The sequence below is a fragment of the Somniosus microcephalus genome, chromosome 18 (assembly GCF_052327205.1).
Source record: "Somniosus microcephalus isolate GS21.2 chromosome 18, FLI_Smic_1.0, whole genome shotgun sequence".
Taxonomy (NCBI): domain Eukaryota; kingdom Metazoa; phylum Chordata; class Chondrichthyes; order Squaliformes; family Somniosidae; genus Somniosus; species Somniosus microcephalus.
In genome coordinates, this window is record NC_141004.1 from 58,328,306 (window position 1) to 58,347,407 (window position 19,102).

Here is a 19,102-nt window from a genome sequence, read left to right on the forward strand (position 1 = left end):
CCAGAGTCTAGAATTTTGGAAGATGACCAGCAATGCATCTACTATTTCTAGGGCCACTTCCTTAAGTACCCTAGTATGTAGATTATCAGGCCCTGGGGATTTATCGGCCTTCAATCCCGTCAATTTCCCTAACACCATTTCCCTACAAATACTGATTTCTTTCAGTTCCTCTCGTTAGACCCTATGTTCCCCGACCTCTTTGGGAGGTTATTTGTGTCCTCCTTTGTGAAGACAGAACCAAAGTATGTATTTAATTGGTCTGCCATGTCTTTGTTCCCCATTATAAATTCCCTTGATTCTGACTGCAAGGGACCTACGCTTGACTTCACCAATCTTTTTCTCTTCACATATCTATCGAAGCTTTTACAGTCAGTTTTTATGTTCCCTGAAAGCTTACTCTCATACTCTATTTCCCCCCTCTTAATTAAAACGGGATTTATTTTATATGCCTTCCTTATCCCTCGCACCTTATCCATCTTTTGTAATGTGTGGTTTCAAAGTGCTCTTATAGAATTAACTAACGACCATAGACTTTAACAGCAACAACTTGTATTTATATAGCGCCTGTAACATAGTAAAACGTCCCAAGACACTGGACATTAAGTGCAAAAGAATCTTGATATGCCAACTGTTATTACATAATAACCCTTTTGAAACACAAACATTTTATGTTTGGATAAATACTTGAAGGGGAGAAAATGTGAAGGGGAGGAAATGAAATGTGCAGAGCTATGGGGAAAGAGCAGGGGAGTGAGACTAATTGGAGAGCTCTTTCAATGAGCCAGCACAGGCATGATGGGCTGAATAGCTGCCTCCTCTGCTGTAAGATTTTATGATTTCCTAGTTCCTGTTATAGTAACATTAGTCTGTAGTAGAGCTCAAGACTGAGGGATTTGTCAGTCAGTAAGAGTTGGCGGTTTGTTGTGTGAACAAAAGTGTGGTTATAGTGAAAAGTACCAACTAATAATAGATTGTGCAGATACTCTGCCCACTTTACAAATAAAAGCACAGAAAAATATTCAGTCTTTCAGGTCTACTTCTATTTATAAGGTGTTAGCACTTGGGGCATTTGGCTGCTATAACCCACAAAAGTGAAACTGCAGTGGTTGGTAAATATAATCTATCCTTCTGATAGCCACCTTTTATGTGTAATACAGACTAACCTTTAGCCCTGTCAGCTTGGTGGCTGAATAGGGTGTTCTTCAATAAATTGATAACTTCTTTCATATTGACCACATCACGTCAGGGTTTGAAACCAATCGGTATATTTTCTTGGATCTGCTGTAACAGTTGGGGAAACTATTCTAGCCTTTTCTCCTCTTTTCACCTTCGATAACCCAGCTTAATGCATGTCTTTAACGAGCTAATCAAAATGGTGGTAATGCTTGGCTGTGTTCTTCAGGATTAGGTGAGTCCTGCTCTGGTCTGACGAGGGAGATGAAACAGTACCTTTCAAGCACTGTCCAGGTTCTTGTAAAGGAGGACTTGCAACAAACAACCGAGTGTTTATTGACTGAAAGCACAATGGAGCTCTTACTGACTTCTTCCCCCTCCTTTTCTGAAAGCAGTGACTTATGTTTTGGTATAATTGCATAGGTGCCACCAGCCCTCCACTATCTCATCCAACTGGCCATTCTTTGTGTATACCAAGAGAGTGAGCTATCTAACTGGAGGGCATCAGAGCTGAGCCTGATCTTGTAGGGCCTTTTTCATCTCTTGCAGCAGGAGTTATTTGATAATTAGTTAGGAGTAGGACTCTTTACCTCCCCTCTCTTTCCCCCCCCCCCCCCCCCTCAAAATAATACCAATTACTGTACATTGCCTCAGAGGTGTCCCTGCCTGACTCCATACCCACCATGAATCAAACCAGGCACATTCACAGTCTGTATCATTCAATAGCACAAAGCATTTACAAAGATGGGTGGCCTACAGATATATTGCAATCCTTGTTACTAGATATTTGACGCCCAAATAACATTATAGCAAGAATGGAGTATCTAAAATCATTCATATTAAACATCCTTAATTTTGCCATTGGCGTGCATGCTTTCTGATACTGCCATCACATTTAACCCTTTTTTTGTGTTACAAGGTCGTGTGTGAGAGGATACAGAGTTGACCAGATTGTGAAACTTTAGGATCGGTTGCTGGGAAAAGTACCCTTACTGAAGAATAATGTACCATACTTTATTGTAATCTTCCTGAGACAGGAAATCACTGGGTGCTACTTTGCTGTTAAGAGGTGAATAGGTAGCAAATTGTTATGTGGGGAAGCAGTGATGGGTGATGGTTGCTACCTAGTTATCCAGAGAAAGTATCAGGCCAACAAGATGCTATTGAGCTCAAAAAGACATAATTGGAGCTAAAAGAGGACTCGGTAGAAGCTACCAAGATCATAGAGAGAGGAAGAGAAACTGAGATAATTGGGAGATATTTTGCTTCCTGTTCTACTTTTAGCAAAAATGTTATTGAGTATAAGGCTGACTTTCACTAACCTTAGCACATATACCTGTTGTGAGGCTGCCCCTTAAAATTTAGTGAAATTAATTTTAATTCAAAAATCTGCCCTATTTTGCTGTATGCCACTTTAAAAACAAACACAGTTCCACATATTTAAATATTACAAGCTATATATCACTCCTGATGTTTTGGTATTGACTATTCTGTAGAGCTCATGAGGTTTAATTGCACTTCATCTTGAGAATCTGAGGCAACAACAACTGAGATGTAAAGTGATTCAGAAAACTTGCTGGAAGAAAAAAAAGATATTGGCCCAGAAATTCGGGTCAGGGGCTTCCCGCGGGTGCAAGCCTCTGACCTGCACTTACCTAGCGCGCCGGCCGTTGAGCTGTGGGCCCGCATGGGATTCCGATCCTGGGCCTCCTCCAACTGCCGGCGCGCAGTGCTTGCATATCCCAGGGGCGCAGTTAGTTCGATGCGTCCCCTGGGATCACGTGGGCCATGGAGAGCCAATGGTAGCAGGGAATGCTTCATTCATAAGTTTGACAGGAAGAGCTGTCAAACCTATAAATACTATAAGCCCCAAAACATCACTAAAACTTAATAAATTTTTTAAAAAACATCACATTTTTAAAATAACTATAAATTACATGAAATAACTTAATCTATAATTTAAATTTTTGAAAAAATTAATTACTTTTTCTACCGGGGCTAAATATAAACTTATCTTTCTTTAAAGTATTTAAAAATAATAAACCTGTGGGGAAAAATGTTTTAATTTTAATTAATTCATCACTTACCTTGTTAAAAGCAGGCCTTGCGCCTGCTTTTTAAAAGTGTAACTGCTGGAGACTTGCCCTCCAGGAGAAACCTGCAAAAAAAACGTAAGTTCGATGCGCACATGCTGCCTCTCTGGCGCACGCGTTCCACCTGTCAACCCCTTTCAGGGGAACGGAAGTGCCGGTTCCCGCGCATGCACAAAACCGGCACTTTCGTTGGGCCTACGCGTGAGTACCCCGTGTGTATTCATGCATTGGGACCCGAATTTCTGGGCCAATACTGTGGTGTTAGGCTTGGCAGGTTGCACAATCCAATAGAGTTTGCTGTAATGCAGCAGGGAAGAATTATGGGTAAGTGAAGCAGTCTCTTGAGAATTATGACGAGCTCTACATAAACATTTACCATCATTCAGTGCGAAACTTTGCAGTCATTCACTTTCACTAAAGTTTGGAATTCTGCCATGAACTTGCCGGACACAGCACATCTTAGTACAGCTTCTAGGTTTTTGTCCAGCAGTTGGGAGCGTTACTTTGCCTTCCTCCGAGTGATTGCTGAGACTGTTGGACTCGCACAACTTGACAGGCTAGATTGAAGGGATAATTACAAGTCCTAGCCCTTCCCGGGCTACCCCAGATCAGGCATATTCCCCAGACGTTCACCTTCAACTTAAGTTAGAGATAGCCGAATTCCATAAGACGCTTAAATGGGTCTAAAGGTTCAGGTTAGCTCTCCCTAAAGGAAAGGAATGACTGAAGATGTTACCGTCCTCCAGATGGCAGTCTAGTTAAACTTATTAAAAGTAACCTTCCAGATATTATGAGGGTCCAGAATACCCCCCAAGAATTCTGCAACTCCTTACGAAAGCGTGTACAGAAATTGGGTTTGCGAGTTTATACAGAAATACTCTGAGATAATTCTAAAAATATGTAGTTTTATTTAAGAGCTGACATTCAGTTAACAGCTGTTGAATCAGTCGCAACATTAACAATTCAAAATACAAATAGCTTACATTTCTTATTTCTCAGAGATCCTTATTCTCAAATCTTTACTTCGTTACATTTCTACATTTCTTACTTATCTCTAAATCCAGAACATCCACCAAAATCAATTGCTTTGATTACCTGAGACTCAAAGTTAAAAACTTACAGAGCATGCCTGTGAAGCTGAGAAATGTTGGCCCGTTCAGCGAGTTCTGACTTTCTGTTTGAAAAGCTCTTATTTTTATACCCTTTTTGCAGTGGTTTATTCTTTGAAGTTCTTTGCTGATGTAAGCTAATTGTCTTTATTGATACCTCTGTTGAATGCTTTCTATCTTACTGTCAATTCAACTATTGCATGCATAATTATGTCTCTACCTTTTAGGTGTTTCAAAACTATCATAAAAACAATATGACAGCAATGGTTTCTGTTTGATGCCATTCTTACAAAATTCTTTCATTCAATTCTTAATATTGGCTTTACTGGTTTTTAGCAGACGTTGAGTCTCCTAACTGCTCCAAGTTCAATACAAACACAATGTAATTGCTTGGTGTATCTATTGAAGTCATATCTTCAAAGTGTGCTGCAGGTATCATATTTACTATGTATAAATTAAAGACACTTTGACTGAGTGTTTGCTTTTTTTCTAGCTATCTTAGTTGGTTGCATATTTAATCGTATTTCCTGTCTTCCAAGTTTAACAAAAACTATTTGACCAGCAGGTGTTTCTTTTACGTGATGTCATCTTTTCAAAGGCACATGCCTCTTTTAATGTTTGTGTTTCTGTTCAACGTGCTAGCTTATAACACCTTAAACTGGGTCTTCCATTGTGTTATTCCCAAACTCCAGACCCTGTGGAATCGCCAAACTGCCATTTCAATAGGGTAATTGTTTTAGTATATTTAACTAATTCCCATTTCAAAGCTTGTTTGGTTTTTACAACTTTTTTTTATCAAACCATCCCATCCCAGAAGCCTGTTTTCTGTTTGCAGACTGTGTCTCCAAGGCTTTCCAGACTTTTAAACCTAGTATATCATGTATTAATAAATATCAGAATTCTGTTCATATTATGGTGTATCTTTCTGGAATATGGCTTATTCCCTCAAGATCTGCCCCTGCTCTCCATCCAGAATGCAGTTGTATGCTGCTTGCCCTTTGCCATGACGTGCCTTGTTGGAGCTGCTCATTATTGGCTGTGACTGCTTTCTTCTGCTGGCCTGGAGTGGTTATTCGATGGGTTGAGCTGGCCACGACCACGGCTCCCCACCCTCCATCCAAGGTGCTGAAGTTTGACATTTTCACCTATGATATATACAATTTTAGTGAGTAACCAAGGAAGTAAAGCACACACTGATCAAAAAAACAGTTGCACGCTCTGCTTTTTGTCTTATCATTTTACCAACAAATGCACAAAATGGTTAAAGTACACATGTGTACTCCGTGTGAATGAGTATTGAGATCCAATGCTCGATGAAGGTGTCTTATCACTCATTTTTTATTTACTGATTTTTTTTTAATGCAGTTATCCACATCTGGATTCCCAATTAGCCACATGCTTTCCAGTGAGCAAATTCAAGTAACTAGGTGTTCTGTTTGACCGCAGGGCAAAACCACACTCAGTTTGTAAGGAGTGAAGGCTTGATTTTGGTGCTGAGCATGAGAGAAATATCTGATAAAAACATAAGAAGCAGGAGTAGGCCAACTGGCCCCTCGAGCCTGCTCCGCCATTCAATAAGATCATGGCTGATCCAATCTTGGCCTCAATGCCACTTTCCCGCTCTCTCCCCATACCCCTTGACTCCCTAAGCACAGGTAACTGTCAAAATCTTTCACGAACAAGTTGTCAAGAAAGCACACAATTCTCATTGTTTTGGTGTTAGCTCAATCCTTGGCTTTAGTTCACCAATGCATTATCACTTCACAGTTGGATGAGCAGAAATTTCGTCCAATTAAATATTGCGAAGTCATTGCCTTCGGTCCCCACCACAAACTCCGTTCATGAGCCACCGACTCCATCCCTCTCCCTGGCCACTGAGGCTGAACCAGACCATTCGCAACCTTGACATCCTATTTGACCCTGAGCTGAGCTTCCGACCCCATATCCTCTCCATAACCAAGACCATCTACTTCTACCTCCGTAACATTGCCCAACTCACCGCAAGTCCTGTTCACCCATTACCCCTGTGCTTGCTGACCTACATTGGCTCCCGCCCGGTCTGACAACACCTCGATTTTAAAATCCTTATTCTTGTTTTGAAATCCCTCCATGGGCTCGCCCCTCCCCATCTCTGTAACCTCCTCCAGCTCCACAACCCTCCGAGATTGCTGCGTTCCTCCAATGGAACTGGCCTCTTGCACATTCCCAATTTTAATCGCTCCACCATTGACGGCTGTGATTTCAGCTGCCCAGGTTCTAAGCTCTGGAATTCCCTCCTTTAAAACTCTCTACTCTTCTCTCCTCCTTTAAGATGCTCCTTAAAGCCTACCTCTTTGACCAAGGTTTAGCCACCTGTATTACTATCTCCTTATGTGGCTTGGTGTCAAATTTTGTTTGAGAACGCTCCTGTGAAGCGCCGTGGGACCTTTTACTATGTTAAGTTCGCTATATATAAGTTGTTGTATAACATCAATAAAAGAGTTCAGCTACATTTAATGCTTCAGTGGCAGTGTTGGCTCAGGAACTGACATGGTAATGGCGCTTTGTCTCTTGAGAAGGGGAGGTAAAGGTAGTAAGGCCCATGTTTCCCTGCAGAATTTTACTCCCACTTCAAGGAACGCTGAGGATAGCGGCTGTGAAACTTGCAGCCTAAACTGTCCGTCATCCTTTTAGAAGAAAACACAGCATGCTGCTCCTAGTCTATATTTCAGAAGATTTTAAAACTGTGGTCTGGGAGATTTCAGGGCGCATACTGAATACAGGATGTTCAAATGCTCTACATTCTAACACAGGATGTTTGCTGTCTACCTATATAGGATTACATAGGACATACAGCCCAACCAGTCCATGCCGGCGTTTATGCTCCACACGATTTTCTCCTTTAGTAGGGATTTCATTATTTTTCCTACCACCAATGTTAAGCATCACTGGTCTATAATTCCTTGGACATGTTCTATTCCCCTTCTTAAATATTGATGTTGCGTTAGCTATCCGCCAGTCCTCTGGCACTACACCTTTTTCTAACAAATTATTAAATATGCATAGTAATGCCTCTGCTATCTCTTCCCTAGATTCTTTTAAAATGCCTGGATTCAATCCATCCGGACCAGGGGTTTTAGCCTCTTTGAGTTTGATTAGTTTATTTAATATATCCCCTTTTTTTATTTTAAATGCACTTATCTCATTACTAATCTCATCATCCAATGTCATGTCCACCTGTTCTATCTCCCTGGTAAATACTGAAGCAAAATAATTATTTAATATTTCTGCCATCACTCTATCATTACCTGTGGTATTATCCTGTCTATCCCTTAATGGCCCTATTCCCATCCCAACCTTCCTTTTTTATTGATGTGCCTATAAAATATTTTGTTTTATGTTCCTCGATAATTTAATTTCATAGTTCCTCTTTGCCTCCCTAATTTTTTTTGACTTCTCTCCTAATCTTCTCGTATTCTCCCTTATCATGCACACCCCTGCTGTCTATGTACTTAATGTATGCCTCTTTCCTTACCCTCAATTGTTCCCTTATGGCTTTATTCATCCATGGAGTCTCATTATTGTTTAGTTTATTCTTTCCTTTTAGCGGAATATATTTTTCCTGCACTCTGTTGAACACCGTTTTAAATGCTTCCCATTGCTGTTCTACCTCGTTGTTTGCCAATACAGTCTATCTAAGCGATTCCTTTAGAATGAAGACAACTATGACCATTAATACCATTCAAGAAGCCCCTTAACATTGACTAGCTGGATTATAACTTTGATATAATGCACAACCACTTGAGCTGCCTCCTACTCTGGTCAACTGGTCACATTTTAACATTTTCTTCACTGATTATTTCTGTGCAAGTTAAGCCAAATCCTGGCTGAAGATTTCCACTGAAGGTAAAGAAAATGACTGAACTGTTGCATTTGATGAATTTCAATCTGTTTTCTCTTCCACTTCTAGTGCCTGGTTATCACAACCATTTACAGCCAGTGTTATTTTAACACTGTAATGTCCATCCCCTATGTGTTTCTCTGAATTATCAATTAGAATGTTGTCTGCTTTTGATGTATGTAGTTTGTTTTCCGTGACGCAGTCTTTACATCCTTTGTTGCGATATGGAAACACTGGCTGTTCATGTGAGCTTGTACTCGATCCACTTAGATAATTCTCAATGGCGCTCGCACAGTCCAATCTCTCCATAGCCACCATTATGTTGTATAAATCCTTTAGCGTGCCATTCTGTTCTTCAAATTTTTCTAGTGTCACTGCTGCAGGACTCCCTTGGCATGAAAAGTAGCTGTCCAAACAAAAGGGGTATTTTTTAAATTTAGTGTTAGATATTTAAATCAGAAAGCTTAATAAGCCACTACACCAGGTATGTCATATCTGCAGTAGGCAACATCATCCACTGGACTGCCAGTCTATGAAGCATTAGTGGAGTATTGTGCTGGATGTGGTCACTTACAAAAAACAGTGAAAAGGATTGAGAAACATAAAAGAATGAAAGACTAGCATTTATATAGCACCTTTCACATCCTCAGGACATCCCAAGGCACTTTACAGCCAATGAAGGGCTTTTGAAGTGTAGTCACTGTTGTAATTTAGGAAACGCGGCAACCAATTTACGCACAGCAAGGTCAATCTCTGTCAAGGTCAAGGTCACTAAGTTCAATCTGTGGTCTGAGCTGTGTTAGATGATGTCAGTCAGGGCATCCTGTTAATTACTACAATTAGCACTGTTGTAATGTTGGAAATGCAGCATCCAATTTTGCGCGTAGCAAGGTCCCACAAACAGCAATGAGATAATAACCAGATAATCTATTTTAGTGGGAGCCAATATAGGTCCGTGAACACAGGAATGATGGGTGAACGGGACTTGGTGCGAGTTAGGATAAGAGCAGCAGAGTTTTGGATGAGCTCAAGTTTACGAAGGGTGCAAGGAGGGAGGCCGACCAGGAGAGCATTGGAATAGTCGAGTCTAGATGTAACAAAGGCATTGATGAGGGTTTCAGCAGCAGATGAGCTGAGGCAAGGGCATAAGAATTAGGGGCAAGAGTAGGCCATACGGCCCCTCGAGCCTGCTCCGCCATTCAATAAGATCATGGCTGACCTTTGACCTAAACTCTACTTTGCTACCCGATCCCCATATCCCTTGATTCCCCATGAGTCCAAAAGTCTATCTATCTCGAGAGATGGGCAATGTTACAGAGGTGGAAGTAGATGGTCTTGGTTATGGAAAGGATATGTGGCTGGAAGCTCAGCTCGGGTCAAATAGGACGCCAAGTTTGCGAATGGTCTTGTTTTGCCGCAGTGACCAGGGAGAGGGGTGGAACCATGGCGCTATCTATAGAAGAGCAGGAGAGTTCTGGTGTCTTTGCCAACACTCATCCCACAACCAACACCACCAAAACACATTAACTAGTCATTAATCTCATTGTGAGAGCTCGCTGTGCGCAAATAGGCTGCCATGATGCTCCTACATTCCAACAGTGACAACACTTCAGAAATACTTCATTGGTTGTAAAGCGTTTTGGGTAGTCCTGAGGATGTGAAAGGTGCATTTATATAGCTTTTTCTCCCCACAAACTACAAACAAAGAAGCAGACAAGGGAGGGAGCTATAAGAAGACTTGCATTTATGTAGGGCCTTTCACACCCACCAAACACCTCAAAGCGTTTTACAGCCAATGAAGTACTTTTGAAGTGGAGTCACTGCTGTAATGTGGGAAATGCAGCAGCCAATTTGCGCACAGCAAGGTCCCACAAACAGCAATGTGATAAAGACCAGATAATCTGTTTTTGTTATGTTGGTTGAGGGATAAATATTGGACAGGACGCCAGGGATAACTCCCCTGCTCTTCGAAATAGTGCCATGTGATCTTTTACAGGGCCTCGGTTTAACGTCTCATCTGAAAGACAGCACCTCCCTCAGCACTGCACTGGAGTGTCAGCCTAGCTTTGTGTGTTCAGGTCCCTGGAGTGGGACTTGAACCCACAAACTTCTGACTCGGAGGCAAATGTGCTACCCACTGAGCCACGGCTGACACTATAGGTGTAGAAATTATACATATGTGCTTGTCAGACCTTGATTTTTCCCTTCATAAAATTGTGCGCTGTTGAGCACACAAGTGGAATTTCCAACCAACGGAATTTTTAAAATCACCCTAAAACTTTATTAGTTTGTGATTACATGGATGGGGGGTGGGGGTTAGGAAGTCTGTTCATGATGTTCCAGCCATCATGAGTGTGGGGCAGGCTTGATGGGCCAGCTGATCTTTTCCTTCCTGTCATTTTTATATGTGATTATGTGACGGCCCAATATAAATAGATTAAGATTTGATATCCATCTGAAACCTGGCCTTTGCTAAATTACAAATTATTTCTATAAAATCTCTCACTAGATTGGGAAAATAAAATCCTTGCACTTCAGGCAGCAGTGAAAGCAGCTCCAGAAATCTCAGGCCCCAAGAGTTTAAGGTTTGTGATGAGTTTTCATGAGCAGCAAAGCAAATCCCAAAACTCAAGACCATAATCCCACCTCCTGCCTGGTTTAAGACTTGGTAAAAGGTGGTAACCCTACATAGAGCATGAACATGCATAAATCTACAGAAGTTTCTGTAGTACAGCCAGGAGCCACACACTTACCCACTTCTGTTTCGATGCAGGATCCCTCACGAGTTGTTTGAGCAGCTTCAGATGCTTCTTGAACCTTGTACGGTTACCGGCAATGACTGGCGCAAACTAGCTTCACAACTAGGCCTTTGTGGAACAATGATTCGGGGTAGGACTTCCATCTTCCAGTCTGTCCCAGCCCTGACCCCATAGTGAACTTAAGGACTGCCACCATGCTGCATTCCTCCAATTCGGATCTTTTTGGAGCCTTTATCTTGCAGGTTGATACAACCTCTTTAACTGGATCATCCTGAAAAAATGGTATCTCACCGAGAGCCTCATTATTGAAATACATGGAACGGCGTGAAGTTGCTGTACTTACCTGATAGATACACACTAAACCCAACAGAAAAATTTAGAGCTTGTGCAAGTAAATATTTAACAACATGCTAAGTCTTAATTCTTGTCAAACAACCTCTCTGATATTGAAAATTAACTTTAGCTTTTAATTATTGTTGGAGATTTAAAAAAATAAAAAATATTAAATAACAATGTTATTTTACTTTTACTTTCTGTCCCTTTTTATCTCTCTCCTAATCCAATCTTTCTTTCCCTCTCTTTCTTTATTTTGCTTTCTGTACCTGATTTGACATTGAATTCACTTCCTGGTTCAGACTTTGCACTGCTCATTAACGGCTCTTCAATCTAATTAGTTAAGGAGATAAACAGTTGCTTGACATGTTCGCACAGGTCCCAGATGCCTTGTAGAGAGTGCAGCACTTTTTCAACATGCGTTCCCATGATATCATAGGCATGGACTGTTGGTGCACTCACCTATTGCAGTGATATTTCTCTGGCATCTTAATAGTAGCACACCTTGTGTTTGTCTCATGGGAACGAAGAATCTCTGTGTATTGATCTTCCAGACCCTATGCAGAAGGAGATGCAAGATTTTGATCAATTAGGAACATAGGAACAGGAGTAGGTCATTCAGCCCTTCATCCTGTTCCGCCATTCAATTAGATCATGGCTGATCTGTATTTTAACTCCATCTACCCACCTTGGCTCCGTAACCCTTAATACCCTTGCCTAACAAAAATGAGCTAGAATGTCTTCGACTCAACCTTTTCACCACAGGTTAAGGACACTATTCTCCCCATAAAAATACTGCTCAAACTATCAACCAACAAAATTATACTTATTTATTTAGAAGGTCTTTTTCTCTCTTTTTTCTTGGTGGCACTGCACTGTGAATCACCCATGATTGAACACGTGGGTGAGTGACATACTTCCAGACCTCTGCCACTGCCGCCCAGACACTAGAGGGTAAGTTTTCCGATTGTGAACTACCAGTTGTGCACTCCCGTTGAGAACCCTCACTCACTGGGAGTGCGTAGTGGGAAACTGCATGCCTGCAGCTCACTTTTGGATACAGTATCTCAGGTTGTGTGCGATTTCCAAATACTCACTCGCAGTGAGCGAAGCTCCCAATTGAGTGCACAAAATCAAATCAAATGACTCAAATGTGTGTACGGTATGAGACCTCTTTCCCTATGAGAACAACCATCATTTGCTGGGCATCTCTCAACAGCAGCACTACTGAGATAAAGAACTGGCCTAGAAATTCAGTTGTTTGCACCAGCCGCTAGCACCTTAGGAGGAGGAGAAGTGGGGCGCTAAGCGGCTAGCGCCCGGGCGCGGCGCGATCTGCGCCTCTCGCGAAATTCAGTTAAGATTTAGCGGCGCAAAACCTGACGTCATTTCATGGTGCAACGCCCTTTGTGCGCCCCGAACCGGAAATTCAGTGGCTCCGGCCTATTGTGTGCCTGGCGCCCCCCGCGACTGATAGAGGGGAACGGTTCCCAGTTGCCGCAGGGGGGCGCTAATTAAAGGGGACTCCTCCTGCAGTATAAATGGTGGCCATTTTGCTCCATTACCATCTCCTTTTGCCTTGCACCATCATCCCTTTTGTCTTTTAATCTCTCCTGCCTTCCATCCTATCACAGACCTTCCCTTTTGTCCTTTCCTCCCCTCCCCCCTTTCCTGGGCCCACACTTGCTCCAAAATCTGTTACTTCTCCAACTTTTTCCAGTTCTGACGAAGGGTCACAGACCTGAAACGTTAACTCTGTTTCTCTCTCCACGATGCTGCCTGACCTGCTGGGTATTTCCAGCATTTTCTGTTGTTTGAGATAATGGGAACTGTTCATGTTGTGTCAGTACCTTTCTACCTAGACACAATTTAGGACTCAGAACTCAGAGATTCAAACATGAAGTGCTTTATTGGAAGGAAAGGAAGTTCTGGAAAGTTCCGAACAAAGAGAGCTAAACTTAACAGAGAACACCCAACCATTTATCTCCTGTGACAGCGCCACCACAGGTGGAAGGAGAACACACAATAGAACACACAATACATAACATTTCCTCCCCTCTTAAATGGAAGGTCCACATTATTCCTCAACAGGTAAGTTACTTTCAATGCACTCAACGAACCTAGGGTAGAGGTAAACTGCCTCAAACCCTGACTTTACCCTGGGGTTTATTCTGCCCCAGTCTTGTGGGTAAGTCACTAAGCCTACAGATCCAAGCGTCTTGGAGGCCGCCGCTCTCTGACAGGATACCGGCGGTCATCGCTGGCTTCCACAGCAGTAGGCATTGACACAGGCCTGGATGGAGAAGGTGCCTGTGTCAGTCAAAAGTCGGGAGTTTGCACAGGTGGAACAGTCTCTTTGACTTCCTGTGTTGGAGAAGAGCACTGTGGCAAAGGATGCTGGTTTGCGGTATCATCCGGAAACAGTTCAGGCCAACCAGCCGTTGGAGCCTCTGTGGCTGTCTCTGCTCCTAGCAACAGTTGATCTGTGTGTCTTCTCCAGACTACGTCCTCAGCAGTCTCAACCGTGTAAGACACAGGGCCCGTCTGCGCGATCACCGTAGCAGGAACCCATTTCGATCCAGTGTTGTAGTTTCGAGCTAGGACGTGCTCTCCAGGGTGAAACCGTCTCTCCTTGGCTCTTTTCAACTTGAGCTTGTTGTTGACAATGGACAACCTGTTCTGCCCTTGGAGGTTTGAGTAAGTCAAAACTTGTCCGCAACTGCCTCTTCATCATGAGCGAAGCGGGGGAAGTTTTGGTTGTGGCATGCGGCTCGTTCCTGTAGGACAACGGGAAGCTGTTCAGACGTTGGTGGATTGAGCCCTGACCTTGCGATGCCTTCAAGGCGTGCTTCAAAGTTTGCACGAACCTTTCTGCCTGGCTGTTAGTAGAGGGATGATAGGGCGCAGACCTGATGTGTTGGACACCATTCACATGCAGGAAGGTTGCAAACTCCTGTGATACAAATTGTGGACCATTGTCACTTACGAGTTGTTCCGGTGAGCCATAACGGCTGAACATCTCACCAAGTTTCTCAATTGTTTTCTCTGCCGTGGTAGACCTCATCACAGCGACCTCCGGCCATTTGCTACGAGCATCCACAACCACCATAAACATCTTCTCTTCGAAAGGACCGGCGAAGTCCACATGTACTCGCTGCCACACTTCTGCAGGCCAATCCCAGGGGTGTAGGGTTGCCAGCTGTGGAACATTCCGGACCCTTTGACATGAGGAACATGTTTTGGCTTTCTCCTCAATATTCCCATCGAGACCTGGCCACCAGAAGTAGCTTCTTGCCATTTCCTTCATCCGAACCATCCCACTGTGGCCTGTATGAAGTTGTTGCAGTATAGGTTCCCTCAGAGGTGGCGGAATGATGACACGGCGTCCCCAAAGAAGACAACCTGCCTGGACGGAGAGCTCATTTCTTTTTGAAACTAGGAGAATCTCCTGTAGCTCTCCCTCGAATGACATCGTCCATTACCTCAGACAGGACTGGATCATTGCGGGTGTACCTTCGCACCTGAACTGCAGTGACCGGTGCTCCCTCCACTTGTCTAAAGTAGAAGATGTCTATCTGACGAGGCTCTGGGGGAGTAACAGGCAAGGGTAGCCTCGAGAGACCGTCTGCGTTGCCGTGCAAGTCTGATTTGCGATATTTGATGTCGTATGTGTGTCCTGACAACAGTAAAGCCCACCTTTGCATCCTGCTTGCAGCGAGAGACAGAATTCCGGTGTGGGGCCCGACGATTGAAGTCAATGGACGGTGGTCCATCAGGAGTGTGAACCTTCTCCCAAACAGGTACTGATGAAATTTTCGAATTCCAAAAATGATTCCCAAGGCCTCGCGCTCGATCTGCGCATAGTTACTCTCGGCCTTGTTCAAGGTGCGTGATGCGAAGGCGATAGGTTTCTCTTCACCCGAAGGCATGATGTGGGATATGACTGCTCCCACACCATATGGTGATGCATCACATGCTAGCTGCACGGGCAGCTTTGGGTCGAAGTGTGTCAGGACCTCTGATTTCAGCAATGCTTTCTTTGCTTGGGCGAAAGCTTCGTTGCACAGTTCAGTCCATTTCCATGTTTTGCCTTGACATAGCAACTGATGTAACGGCTTCAGCAATGTTGCTAAGTCTGGAATAAACTTCCCATAGTAGTTAAGTAGCCCCAGAAATGAACATAACTGGCTCACATTCTGGGGTGCTGGGGCCTCCACGATCGCCTTGACCTTTGACGGCGCCTTATGCAGGCCAGTAGCGTCAATCACATGCCCCAGGTACTCAACTGAAGACTGAAAGAATTCACATTTGTCTTTACGAACTCTGAGTCCGTACTCTTTCAGTCATTGTAGTGTCGCATCCAAGTTCAGAAGATCCTCCTCATTTGTCCCAGTGACAAGGATGTCGTCCAGGTAGCACTGGACTCCTGGCAGTCCACTCAAAATCTGATCCATTGCCCTTTGGAATAGAGCAGGGGCCGACGTAATTCCAAACGGAAGGCGGCAGTACCTGTATAGCCCCTTGTGTGTCACAATTGTCAGCAGCTCCTTTGATTTGTCATCGACATGCATTTGTAGATAAGCCTGGCATAAGTCTATTTTGCTGAACTTTTGCCCTCCGGCCAGGCCCGTAAAAAGATCATCAATGAGGGGAAGAGGGTACTCTTCCACAGACAGCACCGGGTTAATAGTCACTTTAAAATCCCCGCAGATTCGAACAGATCCATCCTTTTTCAGGACAGGAACAATGGGTGTGGCCCATTTGCTCACGCTCACAGGCTCCAGGACTCCATTCTCGACTAAGGCCTCCAAGTTAGCCTCAACTTTTGGCCTAATTGCATAGGGTACAGGTCGGGCTTTGTGAAACTTCGGCTTGCTGTCAGGTTTAATGTCCAGTCTCACGCTGATCTTTTTCATGCTCCCAAGTTCCCCATTGAAGAGTTCTGCATGTTTGTTTAACACTGCAGTCAGACCTGACTCCCCTTTTGACATCATGCGGACTGCAGGCCAGTCCAGCGTGATTTTCTCTAGCCACGCACGTCCCAGTAGCGATGGGTAATTTCCCTTTACCACATATAGTGGCAGTTTTGCAGTCTGTCCGTTCAATTTAACTGTCACCTCAATGACTCCTCTCATGGGCACAGGTTCGCCGGTATACGTCTTTAGCACAATGTTTGTTGGCTGAAGGGTAAGATGCTTTAGCATTTTGTTGTAGGCAGTGTCTGAAACAAGGGACACAGCCGCGCCTGTGTCCACCTCCATCTGCACTGATTGTCCCTCCACCAGTGGTGACACCCAGTAGCCATTTGAATCACCTGCAACAGTCAGTATGTGCACCTCTTCCTCCTCCGAGGTGTCGCTCCCCTCTGTTTTGCTTGTTCCATCATACTGCACTGAATGAACACTCTTTTTCCTCTCTTGTCCAAATACAGACATTTTGCTTCCATGCTTCCCAGCTCTGTCTGTTCTTTTTTTACCTCTACATGTGCGTTCAATGTGACCCTTTTTGCCACAATTTCGGCATTCCAGCTCCGTACACCAGCAGTCATTAGCGTGATGGCCCGTTTTCCCACAACGGTAACATGTGCTGTTCCGCGCACCTTTAGGCTCAGACGACACCTTGTGAACTCTCCCTGTTGAACTCAACTGGTGAGCCTCCTTTTCCGCCATCTCCATGGAGACACTAACTTCAATGGCCTTTTCAAGAGTAAGGTTGTCCTCAGTAAGAAGGCGCTTCTGTGTGGCTGCATTTTGCAGACCACACACAAGTCTGTCTCTAATGGTGTCATTCAGCACCTCCTTGAACTGGCAGTGTTCCGACAACCTTTTTAAAGCAGCAATAAACATCGTCACTGATTCACCCTCCTCTTGATTCCGTTTGTGAAATCAAAATCTCTCAGCAATAACCAAAGGTTTTGGTGAAAAATGTGCTCCAAGAATTTCCACTAGTTGCTTATATGTTTTAGTTCCTGGCTTATCTGGCTGCACGAGGCTGCGAAGTAAATTGAATGTCTTCGGCCCGATTACACTCAAAAAGGTAGGCACGACCTTTTCATTTGCCACCGCATTCGCCAATACAAAATAGTCAAAACGTTCCGTATATGCGCTCCATTGCTCCACATTTTCATCAAAATCACCGATGTTTCCTAATATAGTAGCCATCTCACGTTTCAAATTAAATTTTCTGTTTACTCACTGCACCCGTAACGTACGCAGATTCATCCGCTCCTCGTTGCCACTTGTTGTGTCGGTACCTTTCTACCTAGACACAATTTAGGACTCAGAACTCAGAGATTCAAACATGAAGTGCTTTATTGGAAGGAAAGGAAGTTCTGGAAAGTTCCAAACAAAGAGAGCTAAACTTAACAGAGAACACCCAACCATTTATCTCCTGTGACAGCGCCACCACAGGTAGGAGGAGAACACACAAAAGAACACACAATACATAACAGTTCAGAAACATAATTGCAAGAGTTCCAAAGTTACCAGATGTATATCTGGATTCTGCACATTCAAAAACTGAAAACATTTACATCCAAATCAGACACACAGACTCATGTCTGAACCCGTGACCCCTTGTCCTACTCTTGTGATTTAGATTAAAGCAGTTTTCTGCATTTACCTTTTCTGTTCCGTTACCTTATAAGCTTCTACAAGATCACTTCTCAGACCTCCTTTCGTGGCTGAAAGCTTGAATCTCTCTAGCTTTTCTTATAGATTGTCACTAAGAATCAACCTCGTGGCTTTTATCTGCACTGCCTGTAGCCCTGGAATGTATCTCTTATGTCTGAGTGACCAGAACTGGGGACAGTGTGGTCTGACCAGACACTGTACAGTGTGATCACAACTCCCTCTGACTTGTGTTCTACTCTTTTTGCTATGTGGTTTAACGTTCTATTGGCTTTATTGATTGGTGTGCAGCGTTGGTTGGGTATGTTGAGTATTGCGTCTACTAAGACATAGGTCTCTTTCAACACCATTTGTGTATCTCTGTCAGACATTTTTCCATCCAAAGTGCAGTACTTTACACCAGTCTGCATTAAATTTAATTTGCCCCCAGAATAAGATCAGGCAAGAGTGATGTGACAGAATGAAGAACTCGCAAAAGAATGAAACGTTGACGCATTGTGCTGTTATGTGGCTGTTACTGCAATCCAGAATACAGAAGTAGTTTGAAGAAATGCAATTGAACTAGCATCTTAAGGATATTCTGTTAGTTCTCCTCCCTTTGTAGTTCCCAACAGCTCATGCACTATTCACCAGTTAAGAATACTGCTTCTGAGTTTCTGCTAATTCCACTCTGCAATTGATTACTAGGATGAGAGCATCCTGTGGTGACTTGTCTATTTCCCCTTCTAGAAGCTGAGGAGATGCCTTGCCATCTTCTGACCTCTCTCCTTAGGCCACATCAGGCTGTGTCTCATTTCTTGGCATTTTTAACAATTGCAAAATAGCAGTAACGTCTACCAAATTTCATAATTGGACCTAACTCTGAGGGAGGAATGGCAATATCACCTTCAGTTTATTTTTGGAGCATTATTTCCTATTTTTAAACTTAAGCTAAAAATAAATGCTAGGGCAGGGATGATTCATGATGTTATCACATCCCTGCTTGTGTTAATGCACAAACCTTTTACAAACCTGATAAAGCATCCAGTAAGACAGGCTGTCAGCAAAGCTCCTTTCAGAATAATCACCAAGAGATGGCATTGTGGGTCGCTGTGGCTATTTATTCATACATGGCCATAGTTATAGG

At 43.4% G+C, this 19,102-nt stretch overlaps 1 pseudogene; it reads right to left on the minus strand.

The window, feature by feature from the left end:
* Positions 1-8,297: 8,297 nt before the first annotated feature.
* The window catches only part of LOC147105301 (UNC5C-like protein), a 36,197-nt pseudogene continuing 25,392 nt past the window's right edge, over positions 8,298-19,102 (minus strand).